This window comes from Rhinopithecus roxellana, chromosome 19, assembly GCF_007565055.1.
Source record: "Rhinopithecus roxellana isolate Shanxi Qingling chromosome 19, ASM756505v1, whole genome shotgun sequence".
Taxonomy (NCBI): Eukaryota; Metazoa; Chordata; class Mammalia; order Primates; family Cercopithecidae; genus Rhinopithecus; species Rhinopithecus roxellana.
The window spans coordinates 64499801-64518886 of NC_044567.1; the positions used below are offsets into that span (position 1 = coordinate 64499801).

The 19086-nt window shown below is 50.2% G+C and overlaps 1 long non-coding RNA gene across 1 annotated transcript; it reads left to right on the forward strand.

Annotated features, from left to right (window-relative positions):
• The first annotated feature begins 9047 nt into the window (after positions 1-9047).
• LOC115894711 lies at positions 9048-18065 on the forward strand. The gene is made up of 3 exons (XR_004054844.1): positions 9048-9190; positions 15654-15921; positions 17716-18065. It is a non-coding gene; the product is annotated as an uncharacterized LOC115894711 (long non-coding RNA).
• The last annotated feature ends 1021 nt before the right edge of the window (positions 18066-19086 follow it).

A 19086-nucleotide genomic window follows, 5' to 3' on the forward strand; every position in this document is an offset into this window, starting at 1 on the left:
AGATGTAATGCTGTTAATTTTCTTTGCATTTTGACCATTTAAAAATATCTTTTGAGACAAATTATATTTTATGTTATGTTTTCATTGTGGATTCTGCCCTTAATATAAAATAACTCCACTCATTTTGATATCTTCTGCTTTTGATTCTGTGATGCTTATTAAGATTTTTATCTCTGTTTTCTGTTTTCTTGCATTTACCTAATAATTTTTGCTGCCTGTTTTAATATTTAACCTCTCTTTAATATTTTTAAATTATAAATTGATAATTTATAATTGTGTATATTATGGGATAAAATGATTTCTGTTCAAAATAATTCATAAATGCCATGTGGAATAATTAAATCACACTAGTTAACATACCAATGATGTCAAATACTTAACATTTTTTGTGGTGAGAACATTTAAAATTTACTCTTTTAGCAATGTTGAAATGTATAGCATGCCATTATTAACTATATTCACCATGCTACGTAATAGATCTCAAAAAGCCCTCCTCCATATCCTTTCTGTCCACTAAGATTTTGTACCCTTTAACCATCATTGCCTCATTTGTGCATCTCTTTAATAACAAATTTCTTTCGGGTGTGTCTCTTATAAACAACATAGGCTTCTATCTGATTTGTAATAAGAAAATTTAAATAACTCATTTTTATTGTTATAACAAGTATATATGTACGTGGGGGGAATATATATATATATGTATATATATATATATATATATTTTGAGACAAGGTCTCACCCTGTTACCTAGGTTGGAGTGCAGTGGTGTGATCTCGGTTCACAGCAGCCTTGACCTCTTGAGCTGAGGTGATTCTCCCACCTCTGCATACTGAGTAGCTGGGACTACAGGCATGGGTCACCACACCTGGCCAAATTTTTTGTATTTGTAGACATGAGGTTTTGCCATGTCGCTAGAGACTGGTCTTGACGCCTGGGCTCAAATGATCTGACCACCTCAGCCTCCCAAAGTGCTGGGATTACAGGTGTGAGCCACCGTGCCTGGCCCAACTTGTCATTTTAACAGCATCTAAGTTCTTTAGTTCTTTGAACATATTTCTAGTACTTACTTTAAAATCCTTGCTAAATCCAACATCAGGGCTCACTCAGAGAGTCCATTTCTATTGACTGTGTTTTTTTTTTTTTTCCAGGTATGGGTTACATGTCCCTGTTTATTTTCATATCTCGTACTTTTTGGTCAAAAACTAGACATTTTAAATATTATAATGCAGTACCTCTGGATTCCATTTATTTTTATTTATTTTTTTGAGACAGGGTTTCACTTTGTTGCCCAGGCTGGGGTGCAATGGCGTGATCTCGGCTCACTGCAACCTCCACCTCCTGGGCTCAAGCAATTCTCCTGCCTCAGGCTCCCAAGTAGCTGGGACTACAGGTGTGCGCCACCACGCCCAGAAAATTTTTTGTTTTTTTAGTAGAGATGGAGTTTCCCTATGTTGGCGAGGCTGGTCTTGCTCTCCTGACCTCAAGCGATCCATACGTCTCAAGCCTCCCCAAGTGTTGGGATTACAGGCATGAGCTACTGCGCCTGGCCTGGATTCCATTTATTTTTCTGAGTTTTTCTTTTTTTTTTTCCTTGCCTGGACTTACACTGTGGGATGTCTCCCCTGTGGTATGTGTCTGCTGATCACTTTGCTCAGATTTTTTATCTTTCAGCCTGCCTTCCCAGGAATCATCCTTGACTCTGCATTGCCTAATGGTGAGCCAATAATTTGGGTGAAGTTTGTGCCCAAACGCCTTGGCCCTACCTAAGCCTTCTTTCCTCTGCACTCTGTGTGTGTGTGGATTTGGGAGTGCATCCGAAGTCAAGTGTCCCTCGGCCTCCACTCGATGCTGGGCTGGTTCAGGCCCGCCCTGTGCAGGCTCATAGTTCCCCAGTCAGTCCAGTGTTTGTGGTAAGCTCGTTTCAGCCTTTCCAGTGCTCTCTTATTTCTAGGATCTCCCTGTGAAATTTCTTTCTTTTCTTTTCTTTCTTTCTTCCTTTTTTTTTTTTTTTTTGGAGATGGAGCCTTGTTCTGTCGCCCAGGTTGGAGTGCAATGGCCTGATCTTGGCTCACTGCAACCTCTGCCTCCCAGATTCAAGCGATTCTCCTGCCTCAGCCTCCCGAGTAGCTGGGATTACAGGCGCATGCCACCATGCCCAGTTAATTTTTGTATTTTTGTAGTAGAGACAGGGTTTCACCATGTTGGCCAGGCTGGTCTTGAACTCCTAACCCTGTGATTCGCTCACCTCAGCCTCCCAAAGTGCTGGGATTACAGGCGTGAGCCACTGTGCCCGGTCATGAAATTCCTGACTGGTTTGCTGCTTGCCCCAACTTGGAATCCAAACTTGAGTTTATGAAACTGGGTTTTTCCGATTTGTACCCTACTGAATTCATCACTTTTAGTTGGGAAAACTGCAGATTTTTTCCTTCATCCCAAGTCAGCCCCCTCTGGCTACCATAACTGTTCTTGCTGATCCAGCTTGGGGAGGATAGAGCATCCCTAGACAAGAAGACCACAGACCTTTACTACTCTTGCCAAAAGCTCTGCAGCTTTTCAGTAATGGAAGCTTCTCAACTCACTGTCTGTCTTCGGTTGATGCCCACTGGCCCCCAAAGGTGGTTGATATTTGACAGTTTCATCCATTTCATACTTGTTTTATTGTGGAGAGAATTCACCAAACTTTTCATGCCAACACAGCCAGAAGTACCTCAGATTAAGGTTAAAAACCAGATGACTGGTGACTGGACAATCTCAACACACATGGAAAAGGTACAGGGTACAATTTAATGGTCATTTGTGAATAATAATGATAACTTAATCTAGTAATAATGGTTGTTACCAAAAACTCATAGCAAGCATTGTACTTAGTGATGGAATGTTAAAAACTGTCTCTTTAAAGTCAAAAACAAGACCAGGGAGTCCACTCTGGGTGTTCTAAGCCAAAAGGGATTTTTTGTTTGTTTGAGATAGGGTCTCACTTACTCTGTCACCCAGGCTGGAATGCAGTGGTGGGATCTTGGCTCACTGCAGCTTCCACCTCTCGGGTTCAAGTGATTCTTGTGCCTCAGCCTCCTGAGTAGCTGGGATTATAGGTGCACACCATCACACCTCACTAATTTTTGTATTTTTTTTTTTTTTGAGACGGAGTCTGGCTCTGTCGCCCAGGCTGGAGTGCAGTGGCCGGATCTCAGCTCACTGCAAGCTCCGCCTCCCGGGTTTACGCCATTCTCCTGCCTCAGCCTCCCGAGTAGCTGGGACTACAGGCGCCCGCCACCTCGCCCGGCTAGTTTTTTGTATTTTTTAGTAGAGACGGGGTTTCACCGTGTTAGCCAGGACGGTTTCGATCTCCTGACCTCGTGATCCGCCCGTCTCAGCCTCCCAAAGTGCTGGGATTACAGGCTTGAGCCACCGCGCCCGGCTAATTTTTGTATTTTTTACTAGAGACAGGGTTTTGCCATGTTGGCCAAGTTCATTTTGAACTCCTGGCCTCAAGTGATCTGCCTGCCTTGGCCTCCCAAAGTGTTGGGATTACAGGCATAAGCCACCATGCCTGACCTCAAAAGGGATGTAATGTAAGAAATTAGGTGCTTTCAGAATTAATGGAAAGCTAAAACAGCAGACATTAAGGTCCATCTCTAGCTTCAGGGTCACAGCACTGTGGCTATGAGACGGAGCTCCTAAAATGACTGCTAGTGATGCAACAGGAGGCAGCCGCCTGCCTAGGCAGACAGAGATGGGTGCCTGGTGAAACCCACCTTCAAGCCAAAAACAGCCTGAAAGCTGAAAGACTGGACCGCTGGTCCCGGATGACACTGAGGCCCAGAGTGAGAACTTCTGTTCCTGTTTGCCCTCCCTTTCCCGACTGATTCTTTCTGAATAATGCCTTTCAACCAACCAAATGTTGCCTTTTTTAATACTACCTATGGTCTGCCCTCCCAGCTTCTGAGTCCATAACAAGCCCTGGACTGAGCCATATTAGGGGAACTTTCCTGCCTTCGGGTAAGGGGACCACCCCCACGTCCCCGCCTTCGGGTAAGGGGACCACCCCCACGTCCCCGCCTTCGGGTAAGGGGACCACCCCCACGTCCCCGCCTTCGGGTAAGGGGACCACCCCCACGTCCCCGCCTTCGGGTAAGGGGACCACCCCCACGTCCCCGCCTTCGGGTAAGGGGACCACCCCCACGTCCCCGCCTTCGGGTAAGGGGACCACCCCCACGTCCCCGCCTTCGGGTAAGGGGACCACCCCCACGTCCCCGCCTTCGGGTAAGGGGACCACTCCCACGTCCCCGCCTTCGGGTAAGGGGACCACCCTCACGTCCCCGCCTTCGGGTAAGGGGACCACTCCCACGTCCCCGCCTTCGGGTAAGGGGACCACTCCCACGTCCCCGCCTTCGGGTAAGGGGACCACCCTCACGTCCCCGCCTTCGGGTAAGGGGACCACTCCCACGTCCCCGCCTTCGGGTAAGGGGACCACCCCCACGTCCCCGCCTTCGGGTAAGGGGACCACTCCCACGTCCCCGCCTTCGGGTAAGGGGACCACCCTCACGTCCCCGCCTTCGGGTAAGGGGACCACTCCCACGTCCCCGCCTTCGGGTAAGGGGACCACTCCCACGTCCCCGCCTTCGGGTAAGGGGACCACCCCCACGTCCCCGCCTTCGGGTAAGGGGACCACCCCCACGTCCCCACCTTCGGGTAAGGGCACAACCCTCTGTCCCCTCTCTGCAGCAAGCTGTTTCATCACTCACTAAAACTCCCTGCCTTGCTCACTCTGAGATTGTCAGAACATCCTCATTCTTTTTGGGCGTGGGACAAGAACTCGGGAACTGGTACACAAGCCAGACTCGGCCCAGGGTGGAGCATCAGCAGCCAGAGGTACCTGGCTTGCAAAGTGACTGAGAAGAAAATCCTGCCTCACTAGCGTCATCACTGCTTCCCACCTCCCAGTCCCAAGATCCTCAGTGGGCAGGCTGGAGATCAAGGAGAGATGATGATGGAATTCCACCCTGAATCCAAAGGCCTGAGAACCAGGACAGCCCACAGTGTAAGTTCGAGTCTGAAAGCTGGCAGTTTTAGGACACAGGCGAGCCAATGTCAGTCAGGTCTGAAGGTGGGACAAAGCTGCTGTCCCCATGAAGCTGGAGACTAATCAGTGAGAGGGGATCAGGAGCTAGATATGCTGGGGCTCGCTCAGGAACCACCCCTGCTGCAGGAAACAGTTAAGACTGCAGTATCCCTTCACCTTCTAAATACTGCATAACTGTACCTATGGGCAGACCCTAAATTACAGCGGTGTGAATGGAAAAGAAATCTCAGGACCCCAAAATCACCAAACCACAGGGGAAAGTCAAGCTGGGAACTGCAGCTTGGCAAACCTGCCTCCCATTCTGTTCCTAAAGAAGACCGCTACAAAGATAAAAAAGCTGGCCGGGCGCGGTGGCTCACGCCTGTAATCCCAGCACTTTGGGAGGCCGAGGCAGGCAGATCATGAGGTCAGGAGATCGAGACCATCCTGGCTAACATGGTGAAACCCCATCTCTACTAAAAAATACAAAAAATGAGCCAGGTGTGGTGGTGGGCGCCTGTAGTCCCAGCTACTCGGGAGGCTGAGGCAGAAGAATGGCGTGAACCCAGGAGGCGGAGCTTGCAGTGAGCCGAGATGGCGCTACTGCACTCCAGCCTGGGCGACACAGCGAGACTCCATATCAAAAAAAAAAAAAAAAAAAGAAAGAAAGAAAGAAAGAAAGAAAAAAAAAAGCTACAGACCTTGCTCAATTTGCCCACAAGAAAATTCCTTGTGGGCCGGGCGCGGTGGCTCAAGCCTGTAATCCCAGCACTTTGGGAGGCCGAGACAGGCGGATCACAAGGTCAGGAGATCGAGACCATCCTGGCTAACACGGTGAAACCCCGTCTCTACTAAAAAATACAAAAAACTAGCCGGGCGAGGTGGCGGACGCCTGTAGTCCCAGCAACTCGGGAGGCTGAGGCAGGAGAATGGCGTAAACCCGGGAGGCGGAGCTTGCAGTGAGTTGAGATCCGGCCACTGCACTCCAGCCTGGGCGACACAGCGAGACTCCATCTCAAAAAAAAAAAAAAAAAAAAAAAGAAAATTCCTTGTGGACAAACGACAGAGAGAACTCAAAGCCATCCCTCTGCTCACCTGAGACCAAGGCAGATCTGACGGCTTCGTCTGTCCTACTGTTTCACTGAGCCAGACCAAGGCATAAGTAACTCTTCCTGTCAATTGTGTATTCAGTGAAAGGCTAATCAGAAACTCAAAAGAATGCAACCATTCATCTCTTATCTACCTATGACCTGAAAGGCCCCTCCCCGCTTTGAGTTGTCCCACCTTTCCGGACCAAACCAATGTACAGCTTTACATATACTGATTGATGTCCCATGTCTCCCTAAGATATATAAAACCAAGCCGTGCCCTGACCACCTTGGGCAGATGTCGTCAGGACCTCCTGAGGCTGTGTCATGAGTGCGCGTCCTCAACTTTGGCAAAACAAACTTTCTAAATTAATTGAGACTTATCTCAGATACTTTTTGGTTTACAGCTGGTATCCTATAAAATCAAGGCGGTCTGGGAAATGTAGCATTTAGCCTTCTAGCTTCCATGCTACAAGGTGGTGGGACTGGATGCTGAATGGCATAGAGAGTATCTAACACAGACATGTAGAAAAATTATCTTCTGGTCTTTGGTGATAACAACAGAATCTGTTTTATTTTTGTTTATTTCTTTTTTATTAAAAAATTTTTTTTTCTTTTGAGATGGAGTCTTGTTTTGTCACCCAGGCTGGAGTGCAGTGGTGCAGCTCAGTTCACTGCTCCACTTCCTGGGTTCAAGTAATTCTTCTGTCTCAGCCTCCCAAGTAGCTGGGACTAAGGTGCGTGCCACCGGACCTGGCTAATTTTTGTATTTTTAGTAGAGACGGGGTTTTGCCATGTTGGCCAGGCTGGTCTTGAACTCCTGACCTCAGGTGATCCACCCGCCTCAGCCTTCCAAAGTGCTGGGATTACAGGGTGTGAGCCACTGCTCCCAGCCAGGATCTACTTTAGCTCCAAACCCATCTTGAATTTCTTTATGTCCCCAGCCCAGATGAAGCAGGGGAAATCACTGGTGAATATTCGCATTAGTCAGGGTTCTCCCCTCTGTCTATATCTCTACCTCTCCTGTTGGTCCTGTTTATATAAAGAGATCTATTATTAGGCATTGGCTCACGTGATTATGGAGATCGGAAAGTCCCGTGATTTGCAATGGGCAAAGCTGGAGACCAAGAAGAGCCGATGACGGAATTCCAGTCTGAATCTAAAGGCCTGAGAACCAGGACAGCCCATGGAGTAAGTTCTAGTTTGAAAGCTTGCAGTCTTGGGACACAGGAGAGTCAATGTCAGGTCAGGTCAGGTCCGAAGGCAGGACAAAGCTGTTGCCCCAGCTTGAAGACGGTCAGGGAGCAGAAATTCATTCTTGCTAGGAGGGTCAGCCTTTGTTCTGTGCAGGCCTTCAACCAATTGGATGAGGACCCCCCTCCACATTCGGGAGGACAAACTGCTTTATTCTGTCTACTGATTTAAATGTTAATCTCGGCCCCGCGCGGTGGATCATGCCTGTAATCCCAGCACTTTGGGAGGTCTAGGTGGGAAGATCACCTGAGGTCAGGAGTTCCAAACCAGCCTGGCCAACATGATGAAATCCTGTCTCTATGAAAAACACACAGAAAAATTAGCTGGGCATGGTGCCACACACCTGTAATCTCAGCTACTCAGGAGGCTGAAGCAGGAGGATCACTTGAGCCCAGGAGGTCGAGGCTGCAGTGAACCAGGATCACATCATTGCACTCCAGCCTGGGTGACACAGCAAGACTCTGTCATAAATAAATAAATAAATAAGTGTTAATGTCATCCAAAACACCCTCACAGAAACACTCTGACTGATGTTTGATCAAATATCTGGGCATCCTGTGGCCCAATCCGGTTGACACATAAAATTAACCATCACAGCATTTGTGAAATGTCTGACATTTTATGACTGGTGCTTTTGAGATGTTCTAGATCTGGCAGACAGAATTCCTAATAAACAAACACCTTATAGCTAAGCACGATGTTAGACTCTGACGTTCTGACCAACGTTCACATCAAGGAGAGAAAAGAACATGGGCACTTCATGAAGAGGAGGAGGGGGCATGATGGGAGCCTCCTCCCTCTGCTCCTCCTTCTCACTCCCCTCCCCCAGCCTGGTAACTCTGTGGCTTTTACCTGCAGCCCCATACCTGTCTCACTGAGTGATTGTTGTGGCTTTAGAGCCAGAGTTCCTGAGTGCCTGAGCCTATCTAGCTATATCAAAAGTCACTCTTGCTGCTGGCTTCCAGCTCTAGTTAGTTGCTCAGACCCCTTCCCAAACCTCACGTCTTGTGGCCTTTTTGTTCCCTGTCCTTCCAGGCTGGGTCCTGCCTTCACATGGACCTAATTCCCTGCTGCCTGGACCCACACCTCATGCCTTTAGGGATCTGGCTCACGTCACTATAACTGCCAATCATCTTCTCATTTGAATCAGACCCTGCCTGGTGGCACCCAAGAATCTGCCCAGTCTCCTAGGGACAGGTCTCCAGTCCTGGAGGGAAAGGTGCTATGTATCTGGGGCTCAGCCTGCTTCAAGCTGGAGGTGAGGGGGGCGTGGCAGCATCCAAGAGCCACCTGGGAAGTGGCCACTGACATCTGGGCTCAGGCTATAGGTCCCCTCTTTTGATTTTCAAATTCAGTCTCCCATTTTTCCTTGTCATTTTTGTTTTGCCAGGCAGCAGCCCCTCCCCCTGGGGCTCAGAGCTGGAGTGGGAGTTTGAAGTGGTTTCTGCAAAATATTTTGAAGGAGAATGATCTGCCTTTAGTAGTCAAGGACTCTTCTTGCAACACTCAGGCTCCGCTTTATGGACAGAAGGACTCCAGGAGGCACTCTGAGCCGCACAAGGGCCTTTGCAACCGTCCCAGGCTCCGGCTGAGAGCAGCCATTTTGGAACATGTGAAACGGATTTCAAATTCCCTTTTTGCAGTTCGAGAAGATGGCGGCCTGAGCCGGAGTCCTCCTTCCCCTCCTCCCTCTCCGCTGCTGCAATGCCCAGGCCCCCCCACTTTCCTCGTCTGTAATGGTGCCAGAGGCTTTAAATCTTGCAGAAGCCACATCTGCTGCCTGCAGGTAAACCTCCCTGGCTGAGCCCACTGCGCACGCCTCCACGTTCTGGAGCCAGAAACAATGAGAAGCACATTTCCAGCAGCATCCCTCCTCCCGGTCATTTGCATAGCACAACCTCTCCCTCCACCCCCTCCTGTCTCCCACGTGGATCTTCATGTAATTAATTAATATCACATTCATCAGAGCTTAATTCATGTTCTTGTAATATACATGGATTAAAAAAAAATCCTACCAAGAGAGCAGTAATAGGCTCCGGCTTTTCTGGTCTGGGAGCAAATATAATGAGCCCCCATGAAAATATTGAATCGCTTCCCGCAGTCTCCACACTTCAGGGCACTGGCATGTTTACTGTGGCAAGCTACCCCTCTGTTCAGAAACACTACGGCCTCCTTTCCTGCAGGGGTAGCCATGCTGGGGGCCACGCTGGAGCCCCTCCCAGGGGTACACTCAGCAGGGCAGAGGCTCGGAGCCCTTCCTGGGGGTACATTCAGCAGTGGCAGAGGCTCAGCAGATGCTGGGGTTCTGGGTGGGTGAGAGCTGAGGGTTGAGCTTCCTGCAGAATGCCAAGAGTGGCATTGCAAGTTGCTCCTTCCCTCCCAGAGTCCATTTATTCTTAAGCCACCCTCTCCCCTCCACTACAGTGTGATGGCTCCTCCACGCTAATCGCCCTGTAGAACAAGGAGAAAAGGAAAGGTGGGCCTTTCACGGTATATATTTTGCTCTTTGGAACGACATGAACTCAGTGTAACCACCAGGCTGTTGTGGGGGCTGGGTTGTTTCTGGACAGAGAGTCCCATCTGTGTCCAGGGCCCGCGTCTGAGTACGGGGCATTCACACTGCCATGCTGTTTTGCTCGGACCCGGGACATGGCACGTGGGCTGTGTGAGCCCTCTTGGGGGCTGGAAACCCAAGGGGCCAATCAAGGGTTCTTGTTTCAACCAAACCTCCCCCTTGCCACCCTCCATGCAGAACGCGTCCCTGGGGCCCTCACCCTGTCGTGAAAAAGCACGACCATTTTGTAAAGGGAAGATCAAAGAGCCAGAAGTCGCGGATGTGTGCGTGGCACGGGGGACCCAGAGTGACAGTGGCCATGCAGTGTGTCCCGTGGTCGCCCCAGAGGCGGATGGGCCCGGCCGCTGCACAAACCGTGGGAGGAGGCAGGCGGGGAGGGTACCCGAGGACCCTGCCTGTGTTCACCCCTCTGTTCCTCTCTGGGACCCATTACGGCTGAAGGGGACTTTTTCCTCCTTCCCCCAACCCCTCCCCTCCTCCTGCTTTTTAATTTCTTCCCTTTTGCAAGGCTTTCTGTTCAGCTGGGGCTGGGAAGGAGCTGCCCCCGACCCCCTCTCGTGGTCGCCGGGGTAGGGGTGGGAGGAATCTGGAAACCACGTGCGATGCTCGGGGCTGCGCCCTCCTTCCCGGCGCGTGGGTCCGCGAGCGCCGCGCAGCCTCCTGAGCTGCTGCTTCCCCCGCTCCTCCTTCCCCCGCTCCGCGCCTTCCCCTCGCGATGCCCCTCCTGCCTGTTGGGTCCTGGAAGCGTCCCAAGATGGGGTGGGGGGCACGGAGGGAGAGAGGGGAGGAGGGAGCTGGCCGGAGGCAGGGCCGCCAGGAAGTGGGACGGGGACTCTGGCGCCCCTCCAGGCTGCTGCGCGCAGACTGGGGACCGTGCACCGCTTTGCGCGCCAGACGATGCATCTTCTGGAACCGCAGCGGAGGCAATGCGGGGTGCTAAGCGGCGGCGGCCAGAGGGGCTCGCAGGGGCTGGGATCCGCGTGCCACTCTCCTCCTGGGTGCGGAGTACGATGTGCCCAGGCGGGGGCGAGGACGTCCGGGAGGGGCTGGGCTGCGCACGCTCGCGTGGCCGTCGCAGATGGGCGGTTTGGAGGCGCTGCAGTCCCTGGGAAATGGGAGCCTCCGTCCTGTTCTCTGCTGCTGAGCAGGGCTGGGCTGAGCTGGGCAGGAAAGCCAGGGTCCCCACCCCTCCCGGAGCAGGGCACGCCGCGCTGGCTGTTCCGGGGGCCCGGGAGGGCAGAGCTGTCAGGAGGTCTGCCTGGCATCATTAGGGGGGCTGTCTGTCTCTCTGTCCCCGGCTGGCGTGGCCCAGCAGGAGGCGAGGATGATATTTTCAGGAGACCTGGTGATTTGACCTGACACCTGTCAGTCAGGTAAGCGCTGGCCTCCTGCCCCGCTGGGAAAGAGCCGGTTCTGCGCTCTGACCGGGAACAGGTCCCTCAGTGCTGAGGATGGCAGCTAATGAGCCTGCCGAGGGGCTGCCCACCGGGTGCACGGGCAGGAGCAGTGGGCACATCCCCTGCTTGCCAGGCCCTGAGGAGGGGCTGCCCTCTCCCCCAGCGCCTTCTGCCCCCTCCTAGTGTCTCCAACATTGACCCTGGAAATCACGTTCTTGCTTCTCGTATCAGGATAGTCCTACATGTCTGGAACTTTCTGGGATGTTCTCTTTGCCTTGAAAGTGTTTATTACTTTAAAATCACCTCTAGGGTATTTATCCTTCAAGATAAAGCCAGTACCTAGAACCAGGTGTCCTTCCTGCAGGGCTTTAGGCTCTTCCTGACTTGGGTTCTCAGGCAACCCTTTCCTTCCCTGTACAACCTGGGTTTTGACTTTTGTGGAAGTAATCTGTTATGGTCTAAATTGTGTCCTCCCCAAATCCATATATTAAATCCAGAAGCACCTGGCTGCGCATGATGGCTCACGCCTGTAATCCAGGCACTTTGGGAGGCCGAGTTGGGCGATCACCTGAGGTCCGAATTTCTAGGCCAGCCTGGTCAACATGGTGAAACCGCGTCTCTACTAAAAATACGAAAATTAGCCGGTGGCAGGCGCCTGTAATCCCAGCTACTCCAGAAGCTGAGGCTGGAGAATCACTTGAACCTGGGAAGCGGAGTTTGTGGTGAGCCGAGATCCCACCATTGCACTCCAGCCTGGGCGACAAGAGCGAAACTCTGTCTCAAAATGTAAAATAAAATAAAATAAATAAAATAAAATAAAATAAAATAATCCCGAAGCCCCAGTATCTCAGGATATGACCGTATTTGGAGATAGAGCCTGTAGGAAGGTAATTAAAGTAAAATGAGGTCCTTGGGGTGGGCTGCAATCCAACAGGACTGATGTTCCTTATAGGAGGAGGAGATTAAGACACACACAGAGGGATGACCATGTGAGGACACAGGGAGGAGAGAACAACCTTCTATAACTGTAGTCCCCAACCTTTTTGGCACCAGGGACTGGCTTTGTGGAAGGCAGTTTTTCCACGGACCCCGCTGGGGTGGGGGATGGTTTCGGGATGATTCCAGCACGTTACATTGATTGTGTATTTTGTTTCTATTGTTATTACATTGTGAAATATAATGAAATAATTATACACTTCACCATAATGTAGAATCAGTGGGAGCCTGGGCTTGTTTTCCTGCAGCTAGACGGTCCCATCTGGGGGTGATGGGAGACGGTGACAGATCATCAGGTCTTGAATTCGCATAAGAAGCACGCAACCTAGATCCCTCTCACGTGCAGTTCACAACAGGGTTCATGCTCTTGTGCGAATCTAATGGTTCCTAATGGTCCACAGACCGGTACTGGTCCTCGGCCCAGGGGTTGAGGACCCCTGCTCTATAAGGCCGGGTGAGAGCCTCAGAAGGAGCAACCCTGCCGAGACACCTTGATCTCAGACTTCCAGCCTCCAGAACTGCGCGGAAATGCGTTCCTGTTGAACGCACTCCGGCCGCAGTGCCTTGCCGTGGCAGCCCTCAACAACGAATACAGAGAGTCTGTTGAACAAAATGAATCCAAAATGTATGCCCAAAGATAGCTGCCAGGTCTATGAAAACACCTGCTATGATGCGAGGGGAAGTGGACGACAGATGTGGGTGCTGGAATTCAAGTTGGTTTCGTTAGTCGTTCTCCTGCTCCACGTCCCTGCCCCCATAGCAGTTACATTTTCTTAAAACATACTTGTTTAAAAAGATATTTACACAACAGATCAACATTTAAGTACATGTTTAAAAGCAATTACGAGCGTGCTCACCTGTCAGGGCGGGATGGTTTTGCTCATGGGTTTCCAGTTGGTTGGATAAATAATCAGCTCAGGTGTTATTTTGTTTTAAGCCTACCCCCTACTGTCACTGTGTGTTTGCTTTTAGGATAATGTCACATCACTCTCATATTTAACTACTGGCAGGGATTAAGTTATTCCAATAAAAGATAGAGAAATAAATTTCAGACCCTGTTTCCTGGCTATCCCCACCCCTATCGTTCAAAAATTGGACAACTTTCTGAGATTGCGGGAAGCAGTTTTGAGCGTTTGGAAGCCGTGGATGCCCCGGCCTATGGCAGCTTTTTTCAACTGTAACCCACTTGCCAATAAGGTCTCCCTGTGTGGGGTCAAAGGATGTGGCCCCTGCCATCCATGTGGTCACTAGGGAGGATACAGGCCTGTGTGCCACACCCCAGCCTAACTGCTCCTGGGGGCCTGGGCAGTTGTGGTCACTAAGTCCTGACTGCCATGGAAGAGGCATCTTCTGGGCGGACACTGATGCTCAGTGGCCTCCAGGGGATTTGACGGGTCCCCTTGACACACTGGAGGCTCTCTGGCTAAAGTCCCCTCCCAGACACCCTCATTCCTGTGTCTCCAGGACTGGAGAGGCCTACTGGCCTTCTGGGAGGATGTTTCTGTTGTTGGGCAAATGGTCAGTCCCATGCAGAAGATGGGAAAGCTTCACCTGCCACAGTTGGTAGATATCTCAACAAGGAGCCCGTTTAGTAACTCACTGTCTAGTGCCAAGGATGGCCGTGTTGGGCACCACAGATCCATTGTGGCCAGCAAGCTTACAGACACTGTCTGTTGTCAGAACAGAGACAGTATGGAGTTAACATCATCCTCATCACCACAAACTGCCCTGGCAGGAGCTCGGAGGGGACCCAGGTGCTGGTAGTGACCTTGGCACATTCGCAGGTGACAGCAGTGACAATGGTGGTGATGATAGTTGGGATAGTAACTCGGCCTCACAGCTGCGTCCACGTCTTGCAAAATCACATGGTCTCTGTTGGTCCTCACAGTCCTGGAAATTGTCAAATTCTTGTGCTGTGGGGTGGAGGTGGACAGGAGGCAAGGTCTAAAATTCACTTCTCTCTGAATGAATGGGTCCTCTCTTCGTTTACTCAAGAAGGTTTTGTGATCATGCCGACAACCAGAGCTGCCCTCACCTTCCTTCAAATTGCCAAAGCACTCAGGAATCTTCTGCCCTTAGAGTTTATCGTGGGGTCCTCTCTCCACGCCCTTGCTGATAGAGCTCTGGAGAGGGGCTTTGAGGAGTGTGTGACTATCCCGAGCATAGCTGCCCCCCATCAGCACTTACTGTAGGGAAGGAAAGAAGCCAAATAGGTCTTACCGTCCCATTTTATGAATGAGCAGATGGACACAGAGAAGCTCAGCAACTGGCTCAGGTCAAATGCTTGTGATTTTTATTTTTGTTGTATTTATTTGCTTGTGATTTTTATGTCTTATACATTGCCTGGTGCTCTTTTGAAAAAAATCCACATTGGAAACTTTGCAACTTGAAGCCATCTACCAATCGGGTCATATCTCTAGGAAGACACTATTGCTGTAGGTATCAAGAAGTTTTGCTCCAGAAAAATGGTCCAGTTCAATTCTGCTTCCCAAGTAGGCCAGGATATCCACAGCCTCCTGAGTAGCTGGGACTGCAGGTGCCCACCACCATGCCCAGCTAATGTTTGTATTTTTAGTAGAGACGAGGGTTTCACCATGTTGGCCAGGCTGGTCTCAAACTCCTGATCTCAGGTGATCCACCTGCCTTGGCCTCCCAAAGTGCTGGGATTACTTGGGAGGCTGAGGCGGAAGAATTGCTTGAACCCAGGAGGTGGAGGTTGCGGTGAGCCGAGATTGCGCCACTGCACTCCAGCCTAGACAACAAGAGCAAAACTCCATCTCAAAAAAAAAAAAAAAAAAAAAAAAAGAAAAAAGACCTGAGGCCAGACAATGGGCCCAAAATGCCAGGGATGATCTGAGGTCCTCAAAAAGGGTCCAGGAAATGCTGTATCTAAAGAGTCAGAGTTGTGGACCAAGAAACATACCCATCCACCGCATGTATACCCTGCACTTCCTGGCCCTCCATGCTTGGGCATGGATGTGTGATGTGGTTTGGCTGTGTCCCCACCCAAATCTCATCTTGAATTCCCCGTGTCATGGGAGGGACCTGGTGGGAGGTAATTGAATCACGAGGGTGGGTCTTTCCCATGCTGTTCTCGTGATAGTGAATAAGTATCGTGAGATCTGATGGTTTTATAAGGGGGTGTTTCCCTGCACAAGCTCTCTCTTTGCCTGAGCCATCCTTGTAATATGTGACTTGCTCCTCCTTACCTTCCACCATGACTGTGAGGCCTCCCCAGCCATGTGGAACTATAAGTCCATCAAACCTCTTTTTCTTCCCAGTCTCAGGTATGTCTTTATCAGCAGTTTGAAAACGGACTAATACCATGTGTCACCCCTCACTCCTGCCCTGTCTGGATCTGGACAAGAGCCCACCACTCAGTTGGCAGTAGTCAGGCAGCTCTGCCCCTAAGAACCTGCAGCTTTTGGAGGAAAGGCACCCTATGGTTTCAGAAGCCCAAGAGTCCCTGCAGCTTAGCACCTCCAGCCTGGTGCTTGGCAGATGATTGCCTTCAGGGCTGAAAGGCGGATCTCTTAGGAGAGGGAGCAAGTTAGCACGTATGAAGGGCCACTCTCAGATCCTTTCAAAGAGAAAGGGTGTCATGCAGATGCCAACAGGTTGGTAATCAGAACCAGAGGGTGCTTTACCATGCAGATTCCCAGGCTCTGCCAAGGTGATTCCCAAGGTGATTCCTGGGTAGGACTGCCAAGGTGCACAGTTTGGGTGAGAGCCACAGCTGATTGCCAGAAAGTTATGGCAGGAGGGGGAGACACTGATACCACACCGTGCCTGGGACCCACCTGAGAGGCGAAGCACCTTTCTGGCTTGGCAATCTTGGAAGGAGGGGTTAGGAGGTCTGGCCTGCCTGGGAACCCTGGAGTTTCCATGCTTCTCTCATAGGACAAAGGCACAGAGTTTTTGTTTGTTTTTCTTTTTTTTGAGACAGAGTTGCCTCTGTTGCCCAGGCTGGAGTGCAGTGGCGCGATCTTGGCTCACTGCAAGCTCCACCTCTGGGGTTCATGCCATTCTTCTGCCTCAGCCTCCCAAGTAGCTGGGACTACAAGTGTCCACCACCACACCCGGCTATTTTTTTTGTATTTTTAGTAGAGACGGGGTTTCACCATGTTAGCCAGGATGGTCTTGATCTCCTGACCTTGTGATCTGCCTGCCTTGGCCTCCCAAAGTGCTGGGATTACAGGCTTGAGCCACCGTGCCCGGCCAGGCACGGAGTTTTATCAGCAAAGAGTAAACCAAAATGTATTCTCTGAACACAAAACTCCTGGCTGAGAGTGCCAGGCTGAAAGCCATTGTGCTGGGAGCCATGGGTGCTGATGTCATCCCCCTCCCTGCCCGATGGCTTCTCTTCCAGGGTCTGAACCAGACAGCCAGGAAAAGTGGTGTTCAGAGTGCTGGGCCTTCAAGGTGCCCTTGGTCTCTTTGGTAGAAAACAAGGAAGCAATGTCCTTGAGTGGGGGTACTGCTCTCCTCTTGGGAGGGGAGGAAGAGACTGACTGGCAGCCACATGTGGCATGGGGAGTGCAGTCCAGGCAGAGGGTGGTGGCTCCTCAAATACCCACCGTTGGTTTCCTGCATATCTAAGGGGGTGTGTGACTCAGGGGTCCTTCCTGTTGTCTGTGGTGTCTTTACATTCACCACCTGAGGGGAAATTTTAATTTGTAATAAATCTGTATTATGGTGGAAGCTCAACCGCTCCAGTGGCTATAAAAATTAATTCTTGGCCGGGCGTGGTGGGTCAAGCCTGTAATCCCAGCACTTTGGGAGGCCGAGGCGGGCGGATCACAAGGTCAGGAGATCGAGACCATCCTGGCTAACACGGTGAAACCCCGTCTCTACTAAAAAATACAAAAAACTAGCCGGGCGAGGTGGCGGGCGCCTGTAGTCCCAGCTACTCGGGAGGCTGAGGCAGGAGAATGGTGTGAATCCGGGAGGCAGAGCTTGCAGTGAGCTGAGATCTGGCCAGTGCACTCCAGCTTGGGTGACAGAGCGAGACTCCGTCTCAAAAAAAAAAAAAATTAATTCTTTATCCTAAACATTATTACATAGCTTTTGAAATGAATCGACTTGTGGTTGCGTTCTTGGTTTGGGCCATTATTTGCAATTAGTATAATCAAATAGCATCATCCGTACTTCCCCTCCTATCCCCAGCCTTCCCCGGGCCCCACCCCTTGGTCTTGTTGGGAACTGGATTCTATGAAGTCATCAGAATTGTCAATGGCATGTGGTGGGTGGAGACTGCCTGCTGATTTTGATGGCTGAGAAAGAGGTTTTCTTTGCATTCTCGGATAGTCAGTTTCGCTCACTGTTGTGGTTTGTTTCTTTCAGAAAACTGTGTATTCTTCAGAACATCATGATGACCTGGCATTCATGGGTCTACGGAGAGAATGCAGGGGGTCCGGGAGCTTGGATGGGATAAATTTGCATCTTTATTTTCAGGAAACTTTTACTGAAGTTTTGCATTTTCTTTAATTACAAATGGAATCAGTACAACCCAATAGTATGCACAGTGACTTCTCCACTGCATTAAAGTGGCTGCAGACAATTATTTACATTTATCATAACTTAGAAATTTGGGTGGTAATTAAACCAGCAACTATTCTTTGTTTAATGCATTAAGAAAGAAGTATGTATACTATCATATCTCAACTGAAAATATTTTAAGAACTGGATTTTAACTTTATTGGTTTCCTTTGTAACTCTCTGTATTTCATTTTAGGCATTTAAAAATGTTATTCTGAGAAGGGCTTCAGCAGATGTCAGAGGTGTCCATGGCAGAGCCGTGATTAAGATCCACTGGTGCAGACTAGAGCAAGTGTGTGCATCCGAGGTTGGTATGAAAGTTGTGTTTGTGTTCACATCCCAGTCTCCCATCTCATAGTTGCACAAGGTATGTCCTGATCCATCACTTTATTATTATTATTATTTTTCTTGGGATGGAGTCTTGCTCTGTCGCCCAGGCTGGAGTTCTGTGGCACGATCTCGGCTCACTGCAACCTCCACCTTCTGGGTTCAAGCAATTCTCCTCCCTCAGCCTCCCGAGTAGCTGGGATTACAGGCACGAGCCACTGTGCCCAGCTAATTTTTTTGTATTTTTAGTAGAGATGGGGTTTCACCGTGTTGGCCAGGCTGGTCTCAAAACTCCTGACCACAAGCGATCCACCTGCCTCGGCCTCCCAAAGTGCTGGAATTACAGGTGTGAGCCATTACGCCCAGCCTCATCACTTTAAAATGGGAATAATAGTCACCATACAAGGGTACTGGGAATGATTAAAAATGTTGGTACCAGAGGAATAATTCTAGGACCTAACCTCATAGGGCTGCAGGAGCACTGAATGAGATAATCCATGAGGTTAGGTTATTCCTGTTTTACAGATGGGGAAATTGAGGTTTATTGCAAGTAAGTGCCCGAGGTCACATAGCTAGGAAGTGGTAGAACTAGGATTCGAGCCCCAGCCATTGGGCAGCAGATCCCATCCCAGATCCTGTATTGCCCTCCAAAAAGTCAAGCACCCCTGGGTCAGTGGAAGTTGCAATCTGGGTCATACAGAGTCTGGAGGCCAGTCTCCAATTTCTAGGCTTTTAGAGCCCTCATTTGACCTTGAGCTCTAACAAAGTGATCACAAACATGTGCCAGTGACTTCCCACAATGAAGGACAGTTGTGTGGGTCTATGGTGGGGTGATGTGTTGCTTCTTAC